Source organism: Malus domestica, chromosome 14 (genome assembly GCF_042453785.1).
Source record: "Malus domestica chromosome 14, GDT2T_hap1".
Lineage (NCBI taxonomy): Eukaryota > Viridiplantae > Streptophyta > Magnoliopsida > Rosales > Rosaceae > Malus > Malus domestica.
The window spans coordinates 20,579,756-20,590,372 of NC_091674.1; positions in this window are offsets into that span (position 1 = coordinate 20,579,756).

Consider the following 10,617-nt stretch of genomic DNA (forward strand, 5'->3'; position numbering starts at 1 on the left):
AGGCGAGGCTGGGCTTTTCTGGGTTGGGAGTGACACCAAAATGGTGTCGTTTTCTCAGGTTCTCAGTGCAACATGGGTGATGCTCTGGTGCCTCGCAGCTCTGTGTCTTTTTATGATGGCGTGGCTCAAAAAGGCTGCAGCTCGCTAGGTTGGGTTTTTTGAAACCCTAGTTTAATTTTTTTTTTCAATTGTATGCATATTCAATATATTCATAGAAATATCAATTCACATAATTAAGTAGGATTATGATATACACAATTTATGTAGAATCTAAAATTCGAAAAACGTAAAGTTGGGTCATGCATTATGATGAATGTTCATGCTATCAGGGCTGTAAAACTATCAAGATAAAAACCGTTGTTTTGGAAGAACCTGATTGCGTGATGATATTGATGAATTGGTTTGATGCATAAAATTATTTCTTCAATTTCGGCTTTCCATCTTCAAAGCTTGTATCATGTTCAACATAAGAAAAATAAATTGAATCAATAAAAGCATATGAATTCAATAAAATCAAAATTTAATCAATTAAAAATAATTGAAACGTAATAATCACTTGATCAAAGATGAATAAATTCTTTTTTAGCACAACGTGAAGAGTGTGCTGATAACGTGTTGTGGCCTATATTTAATAGAGAGGTGCGGCAAAGGGAAGAGAAAGAGATTGGAGAATAGGCTTGAGGAATTGTGGTTAATTCCCCAGTTCTCTTGAGGAATTGTGTGTTAATTCCCCAGTTCTTGTGCCTTATAGTAATAAGAAGGAGAGAAACTTGCTCTCCAAGTAATACAAAGTATATTAGGAAAGATCTTCTATATCCCAAAGGATTCTTATTCTATCTCTTCTTAGGATTTACACAATCACATATTGATAAGAACATATGTCACAACATTTTAGATATATGTGGTACATAATTATGATTTATTTAGTTGTACCAGGTCTTTTTAAACCTCATTTAATTGGAAAACACATCATGACAAAAGAACTGGTTTACTACACATTATGACCCAGGAACTACGCTATTTTTTAAAATGAGTATTGACTATTTCTAAAAATTGAACACGGTACTATTATTATTTTTTAGGGTTAAACTCTGTTTACTACCCTCATATTTCATGGTTTTCAACATTTAGTATATCAAATTTTTTTCGTCCTAGAGTCATACCTAAAGTGTTAATTTTAGGATAGTCTCATACATCTGTTTGTCAAACTGTTAATACTCCCGTTAAGTGATGATGTGGCACCCATGTGGACAATGATTGGGTGCCACGTATCATTAAAAATATTAAAATAGTTAATTAAATAAAAGTTGAAAAAATTAAAATAAAAAAAAATTCCCGCCCCCAACCCAGAAGAAGAAAGAAAAAAAAAATCTGTAACCCAGAAGAAAAAAAGGTCGTACCCAGTGCACAAGGCTCCCGCTTTACGCAGGGTCTGGGAGAGGTGAATGTCGGCTAGCCTTACCCCCATTTATGGAGAGGCTGCTCCCAAGTCTCGAACCCGAGACCTACCGCTCATGGGCGAAGGCACTTGTCATCGTACCAAGTGCGACCTCATCGTAACCCAGAAGAAGAAGAAGGAAAAAAAAAAAAAAAACTACAACCCAGAGGAAGAAGAAGAAGGAGGAGGAGGAAGAAGAAGAAGAAGAATAAGAAAAGAAAGAAAAAAAACAACAACCCAAACCCAGTTCGCCCCCCTCCCCGGGTCCCGCGACCGCGAACTCCATATTTTTGGGATTTCAATGTAGGTGAATTTCGAAAATAATTTGAGATGGGGAGTTTGAGTTTGAGATGATTTTTGGACTGATTTTGTGGTAGATTCTTGTTCTTCTGGGTTGGGAGGGATGGGGTTTTTTTTTTGTTTTTTCTTCTTCTTCTTCTTCCTTCTTCTTCTTCTTTTGGGTTGCAAATTCGGTTTTTCTTCTTCTTCTTCTTCTTCTTCTTCTTCTTCTTCTAGATTTCTTCTTCCTCCTCCTTCTTCTTCTTCTTCTGGGTTGTAGATTCGATTTTTCTTTTCTTTCTTTTTTCTTCTTCTTCTTCCTTCTTCTTCTTCTTCTTCTGGGTTGCAGATCTTTTTTTTTTCCCTCTTCTTCTTCTTCTTCTTCTTCTGGGTTGGGGGCGAGGGGGAGAAGGGATGGTTTTTTTTTTTTTTCAAACTTTTATTTAATTAATTATTTTAATATTTTTAATGACATGTGGCATCCAGTCATTGTCCACATGAGCGCAACGTCATCACTTAACAGCAGAATTAACAGTTTGACTAACAGATGTATGAGACTATCCCAAAATTAACACTTTAGGTATGACTTTGGGAAGAAAAAAACTTAGGTCTCGTTTGGCAGCTCGGACTGTACTGACTATTTCTGTCGGATAGGATAAATAGCCACCAGATAGTACTGACTAAATTAGTCGGGCATTTGGTGCAGTATCGGACTAATGACCGTATTATTTATATTGTGTTTGGTACTATATCGGATAGGAGGAATTTAAAGTATTATTATTTTAAGATAAACTGTAGAGATCAATTTTAACCATAAAGTATTATCATGTCTCCCTGGGTGGTCCATTCTTAGCGGCCACAGCAGATGCTTTCTCTGCTTCTATGTCAACAACAATGGCATCAATTTCATCTTCTTCAAGTTGCTTCAGACCATGATCCTTTGTCATCACAACAACTTCTATGTGTTTTCCTCCACTCTCGACAACCTCAAGCAAAGCCCGGATTGCAAGCTTTACAGTTTCTTGCCTAGATTTCTCTGCCGCACCCCCCAAACTCCCTCCTTCTCTCTCCTTTCTTCTTCTTCCTCGACTGTTTGCAAGATCCAGTTGTAGAAGAAGCCCAGAGCCTTCGATGCGCGACGGCCAGACCTCGAGGATCTTGTAGCAGAGGAAGACATGGAGGCCGTAGGCGTTGACAGTGCCGGCAAGAATGACGACGGGGAGAACGACGTTGGCGAGAGGGACGACGGCGAGAGGAGATGTCGTGGAAACGAAGTGCGAGAGAGAGGGAAATGGGCCGGACTAATAATCCACTCATTTTGGAAGGGTTTATTAAGCAGGTGTATACTCGACTAAATAGGCAGACTGACTAAATTAATCCGGCGGCTATTTTATATGGGAGGGCACCAAACAACCATCTTCATATAATTAGTCCTATCCGATGCTCTATACCGTGTGCCAAACAAGGCCTTAATGTACTAAATGTTAAAAACCAAGAAACATAAGGGTAGTAAACAGAGTTTAATCCTATTTTTTAATATGAACACTAACTATTTCTTAAACTGATTATATCTAATACCGAACACGTGTATTACACTATTTCTTAAACTGACTATTCCAAGAACAAAACATGGATTTCTAAAACTGAACACATGTTAGATTTCTATTCATATTCATTAATCTTTTATGAACGTGTAAATGAACCACAATGAATTGGTTTTGAATTCACATATTATTTAGAAATGGATTTCGGTTCATAAAACTCCTTTTTGAATCTATCTTTGGCACCCTTTTTCTTTTTCCTTATTTTATGCATAGTGCTTTCTTGCCTTTATAGTCGACATATTATGTATTGCTCCTTATTATCAAGTTTCCTGATGAACCTACCAAGTTAATTAGTTGTAAACCAGAAATTACATGTAATAAGAATCTTACATTATTTTATTTATAGGTAAAGTAAGATATTCATTCATAGAAATTTGGAATACATACAAATGATGAGGATACGGTGCAATTACATGTGTCTTGATTTCTTGTCAGGAATTTCAATCCGACCAAAGAGAAAAGAGCGTCCCACACCAAGAAATTGTAGACTAGTTCTATCCCCATAAAGAAGGTCACATATTAAATTAGGAGATTCTTCAAACCATGTTCTTTCCGCCTCCGCTGCAGGCCAAACCATGCTAATCGATGAGCCACCCTATTTACTTCTCTCCGTGTATGCAGACATTTCAATTGAGAGATGGAGTGTAGGAACTAATGCACCACGTCGATTACGGTACCAAAATGAGAATTATCATAATGATCCTTTTGACAACTACACGTGCTCTGTGTTCCGAACATTAAGTATAGAAGTTGAACTTGGTTTCCAGCTATATATATTAAAAGAAATATACACTCAAGATTTTCAATTATTTTTCTCTCATGCATACAGAAGTTGAGCATAGCGACACACATAAAACAACAACAACAACAACAACAACAACAACAAAGCCTTTTCCCACTAAGTGGGGTCGGCTATATGAATCCTAGAACGCCATTGCGCTCATTTGTGTCATGTCCTCCGTTAGATCCAAGTACTCAAGTCTTTTCTTAGGGTCTCTTCCAAAGTTTTCCTAGGTCTTCCTCTACTCCTTCGGCCCCGAACCTCTGTCCCGTAGTCACATTTTCGAACCGGAGCGTCAGTAGGCCTTCTTTGCACATGTCCAAACCACCGGGACCGATTTTCTCTCATATTTCCTTCAATTTTGGCTACTCCTACTTTACCTCGGATATTCTAATTCCCAATCTTATCCTTTCTCGTGTGCCCATACATCCCACGAAGCATCCTCATCTCCGCTACACCCATTTTGTGTACGTTGATGCTTCACCGCCCAACATTCTGTGTCATACAACATCGCTGGCCTTATTGCCGTCCTATAAAATTTTCCCTTGAGCTTCATTGGCCTACGACGGTCACACAACACGCCGGATGCACTCTTACACTTCATCCATCCAGCTTGTATTCTATGGTTGAGATCTCCATCTAATTCTCCGTTCTCTTGCAAGATAGATCCTAGGTAGCGAAAACGGTCACTTTTTGTGATCTTCGCTAGATTGCTCTGGTCATTAGTGTGGATAAGTATATAAATGGATAGAGATAGGAAAGCAAACACAAGATGTACGTGGTTCACCCAGATTGGCTACGTCCACGGAATAGGGGAGTTCTCATTAATTGTGAAGGGTTTACACAAGTACATAGGTTCAAGCTCTCCTTTAGTGAGTACAAGTGAATGATTTAGTACAAATGACATTAGGAAAAATTGTGGGAGAATGATCTCGTAGCCACGAAACTTCTAAGTACCGGAGTGTGGTATCGTCTTGACTTGCCTTATCTGTCTCATTGGTAGATGTGGCATCTTCTCTGGAAGTACTCTTCCTCCATCCAGGGGTGGTATCTGTAACTGGTGGAGATGCACAAGGTAATGTATCAATTTCACTTGAAGCTTACTTGTAGTTTCATGCTTGGTCAAGCGAGATACAAACCATGTAGTAGGAGTCCCCCAAGTCGCCGAGCTGGGGGATCTGCTGAAAGAGGTGACAGACAAGGTAAGCAATCAGAGGTCCGGCTGATTGTTCACATTCTCCCTATCTTGCAGGCAGCATGAAGGATAAAGAGAAGAAAAATGAGGAGAGATGATATGGGATACTTTTGCTTTTGAAGAAGTAACTTTCCACAGGCTTATTCTTGAACTGGGCTGGAGGGTTTTCTGGTTTCCTCCAGAGTATAAGGCCGACTGAAGAATTTGAGGGTCAAAACAAGTCCATCAAATCTAGAGTACGTTCGACCCTGCTGATATGGGATACTTTTGCTTTTGATAGAGTAGTGGATGTATCGGCACGTGTGCTGTTAAGCTTGTCTCCACATGCTTCCTTGTATCCTTCTCACTTGCCCTATCTGTTCCTCAGGCAGATGCGGTATCTTCCCTGGAAGCATAAGATGTTGAAGATGAGTACTCAAGAGCAATGCCAGGTAAGTAATCAGGTAAGGGGTTCCAGGCAGTCAGTTCCTAGCTGGAAGCTTGATTCCAAGTGCTGACTGATTGCTCTCTTTCTCCTTGTCTTACAGGTAAGAACAAGGCCAAAGGAAAAGACAGGGAAAAAGCATGATATGGGATACTCTTGCTTTTAACCCTGATGATATGAGATATTCTTGCTCTAGTATAGCTTGTTTACAGAGGTATTATCGGGGGGAAAAAAAGCTGAATATTTCGAAAGGCTTTGTTGGGAGTGCCCTCTCAGATAAGAGAAAGGGTTGAGCATTTTTGCAGGTCTGCCTGTCCGTTAGGGATGGAAGTCGACATATATAGGAGTCTCCCTAACATCAAGTAATAATGCTATTCCTTTACCCTGCTTGGTTATAGCACGGTAGTGGGAGCTGCCAGCTTCACATGTTTTAACTCTGTCAGAGCACTTTGAAAAAGTGGTTTGTGGTATCTGGAAAGCTGATGTTGCGTGTGAAGATTACAGACCTGTCGGGGGTCTGGCTCTCGAGATTCGGAGAACGATGCCTCTTCGATTTTTGAGAAAGCAATCCTGCTGGGGGTCTGGCTCTCGAGATTCGGAGAGCAGTGTCTCTTCGATTTTTGAGAAAGTAATCATGTTGGGAGTCTGGCTCTCGAGATTCGGAGGGCGGTGCCTCTTCGATTTTGGAGCAAGCAATCTTGTTGGGAGTGTTTTCTCGAATGAGAGTAAAGGTTGGGCATGTTTGCTAGTCTACCTTGCCACGAAGCACAGAGGTTGACACACAGGGACTTTCCAATTATCCAGCAGTGGTACTGTTCCTTTACCCTCTCTTCGATTTTTGAGAAAGTAATCATGTTGGGAGTCTGACTCTCGAGATTCGGAGGGCGGTGCCTCTTCGATTTTGGAGCAAGCAATCTTGTTATGAGTGTTTTCTCGAATGTGAGTAAAGGTTGGGCATGTTTGCTAGTCTACCTTGCCACGAAGCACAGAGGTTGACACACCGGGACTTTCCAATTATCCAGCAGTGGTACTGTTCCTTTACCCTTGTGGGTAATAATATGGTAGCTAGACCTTCAAAATTTATGTGTCTAAACTTTGTTAGTGTTGTTTCTTTGCAATTCTTTTACCCTTCTTGGTCAGAGCGATGTAGTGGGAGCTGCAAGCTTCACGTGTCTCAACTTTGTTAAAGAACTTTGGCAAAGTTATCTGTGGTACCCATGAGCTACTGTTGCGTGTGGGAAGTGGGTGATTGAACAGTACGATTCATGTGCTTTCTACTTCGCCAGAAATCTTCGACAGAATGCCCATAATTTCCGCAAAGCTGAGTGTGCGTGTGACAGGTGCTGACAAGGCTGGAAAAGTAGGTGCCTCTTCGATTTCTGAAATCGGCCCTCGTGGTCTCTGAGCAGCCCAGCTTTTGAGAAAGCAAGCCTCTTCGATTTCTGAGATCGGCCTTTGTGGTCCTTGAGCAGCCCAGCTTTTGAGAATCTCTGAGCAGCCCAGTTTTTGAGAAAGCAAACGCCTCTTCGATTTCTGAGCAGGCGCCTCTTCGATTTCTGAAGCTTCGTCGAGTGCAGATTTTTATAGGGGCTGACATTAGGTTCCAAAGCACACTTGAATATCCACCAGTAGAAGCTCCATTCTTGCACTTCTAAGATCTTGATTTGTCCGACCTCCTCTCTTCAACACCTTTGAAAATGTCTGGCCCCTCCGACCGTCGTTTTGACTTGAACCTTGTTGAAGAGGCAGCCCCGCCTTCTCCAGACAACATATGGCGCCCATCCTTCGTCTCCCCTACTGGTCCTCTTACCGTTGGGGATTCCGTGATGAAGAATGATATGACCGCTGCGGTAGTGGCCAGGAACCTTCTCACTCTCAGTGTTCAGTGTGCAGGTTCTGTGTCTAATATGGCCCAACGCCTATTTGCTCGAACCCGCCAAGTTGAATCATTGGCGGCTGAAGTGATGAGTCTCAAACAGGAGATTAGAGGGCTCAAGCATGAGAATAAACAGTTGCACCGGCTCGCACATGACTATGCTACAAACATGAAGAGGAAGCTTGACCAGATGAAGGAATCTGATGGTCAGGTTTTACTTGATCATCAGAGATTTGTGGGTTTGTTCCAAAGGCATTTATTGCCTTCGTCTTCTGGGGCTGTACCGCGTAATGAAGCTCCAAATGATCAATCTCTGATGCCTCCTCCTTCTAGGGTTTTGTCCAATACTGAGGCTCCGAATGATCCCCCTCCGGTGCCTTCTCTTTCTGGGGCTCTACCGACTGCTGAGACTTCTCCTAAGCAACCTTTGTGAAGGCTCCCTCTTGTTTGTTTATTTTGACTCAAGTATATGTACATATTTGTAACTTATCGGGGATATCAATAAATAAGCTTTCCTTCATTTCAACGTATTGTGTTAAATACACCAAAGCCTTCTTCACTAAGTTCTTTGAATTTTCTTTTGTTGAAGCTTGTATGTTGAAGCTTTGTGAGTGGAGCATATAGGTTGAGGTAGTGTTCCCTTAATTTCCCGAGTGAGGAAAACTTCTCGGTTGGAGACTTGGAAAATCCAAGTCACTGAGTGGGATCGGCTATATGAATCTTAGAACGCCATTGCGTTCTGTCCTGTGTCATGTCCTCCGTTAGATCCAAGTACTCTAAGTCTTTTCTTAGGGTCTCTTCCAAAGTTTTCCTAGGTCTTCCTCTGCCCCTTCGGCCCTGAACCTCTGTCCCATAGTCGCATCTTCTAATCGGAGCGTCAGTAGGCCTTCTTTGCACATGTCCAAACCACCGTAACCGATTTTCTCTCATCTTTCCTTCAATTTCGGCTACTCCTACTTTACCCCGGATATCCTCATTCCTAATCTTATCCTTTCTCGTGTGCCCACACATCCAACGAAGCATCCTCATCTCCGCTACACCCATTTTGTGTACGTGTTGATGCTTCACCGCCCAACATTCTGTGCCATACAGCATCGCCGGCCTTATTGCCGTCCTATAAAATTTTCCCTTGAGCTTCAGTGGCATACGGCGGTCACACAACACGCCGGATGCACTCTTCCACTTCATCCATCCAGCTTGTATTCTATGGTTGAGATCTCCATCTAATTCTCCGTTCTTTTGCAAGATAGATCCTAGGTAACGAAAACGGTCGCTCTTTGGTATTTCTTGATCTCCGATCCTCACCCCTAACTCGTTTTGGCCTCCATTTGCACTGAACTTGCACTCCATATATTCTGTTTTTGATCGGCTTAGGCGAAGACCTTTAGATTCCAACACTTCTCTCCAAAGGTTAAGCTTTGCATTTACCCCTTCCTGAGTTTCATCTATCAACACTATATCGTCTACGAAAAGCATACACCAAGGAATATCACCTTGAATATGTCCTGTTAACTCATCCATTACCAACGCAAAAAGGTAAGGACTTAAGGATGAGCCTTGATGTAATCCTACAGTTATGGGAAAGCTTTCGGTTTGTCCTTCATGAGTTCTTACGGCAGTCTTTGCTCCTTCATACATATCCTGTATAGCTTGGATATATGCTACTCGTACTCCTTTCTTCTCTAAAATCCTCCAAAGAATGTCTCTTGGGACCCTATCATACGCTTTTTCCAAATCTATAAAGACCATGTGTAAATCCTTTTTCCCATCTCTATATCTTTCCATCAATCTTCGTAAGAGATAGATTGCCTCCATGGTTGAGCGCCCTGGCATGAACCCGAATTGGTTGTCCGAAACCCGTGTCTCTTGCCTCAATCTATGCTCAATGACTCTCTCCCAGAGCTTCATTGTATGACTCATTAGCTTAATTCCCCTATAGTTCATGCAATTTTGTACATCGCCCTTATTCTTGTAGATAGGCACCAAAGTGCTCATTCGCCACTCATTCGGCATCTTCTTCGTTTTCAAAATCCTATTGAAAAGGAAAAAAAAAACCTGCTACTGATGGAGACTGATGGTTAAATAAGTCACAACACAACCAACTAGCTAGTGGGAGGAGAATTGGGTCTCTGTCAAGAAACAGGCAGTGTTCAAATCAATGGAGCGGCAGATGTATCTAGGGTTGCATATTGTGCAAGCATGGTTAGGGAGGGAACATATTCCTTTCCTCTAGGGAATTAATCATGTATACAGATGTAGCTATCTGTCGATGAATCAAATTCTGATAACGACTAAAGTGACATGCATATGGATTCTTCTAATTGGACTGACATATGCATGAAAAGGTTAGAGATTTTACACGACTACATGAACACAGTGTAGGGATCAAATCTCATAACCCTAGATTTATATACTATTGTTATATATATGGATGCTTCCACTGCCTTATATATGTAGTGCATGAGAGAACTACGTACCTTCTGATCTCCTAATCACAATCTTTTTGTTCCTAGCTAAGCTTATTATCTGTTTAAATTCTAATTAGGGCATACTTCTCTTTACATATCCTCAATTATTTCAAGTAAATATGTTGATTGTATAATACTTACGCATTAATGCTAAGCTCGTACGTCAAACTTCACCGAATCTATTTACCAAATGCTATAGGCTCATTTGTCAAAGTGTTGATAGCTAATTCTTATCAATAATGCTAGGCTCGTCAAATATATCTACCAAATTTATTTACCAAAATATTATTTTTGTATACGTATTAGAGCCATCTTTGGACAGTGTAAAGTTCTTCTAATTGCAAGCGTATTTTATTTCTTGTCAACTATAATGAGTGTGAATATGATTCATTAGAAAGAATAGAGACCAGATTCTTAAGCAAATTGAGAGACAATATGAGTTGGAATTTCCTGGCAAAATCATGGCCAACAACAAAAATTAAGTGATATGCTCCCGCCATTAAGGAATTACAGAAGATTAGGGAAGAGAGCAAGAATTTGTGCCAAAGTTAT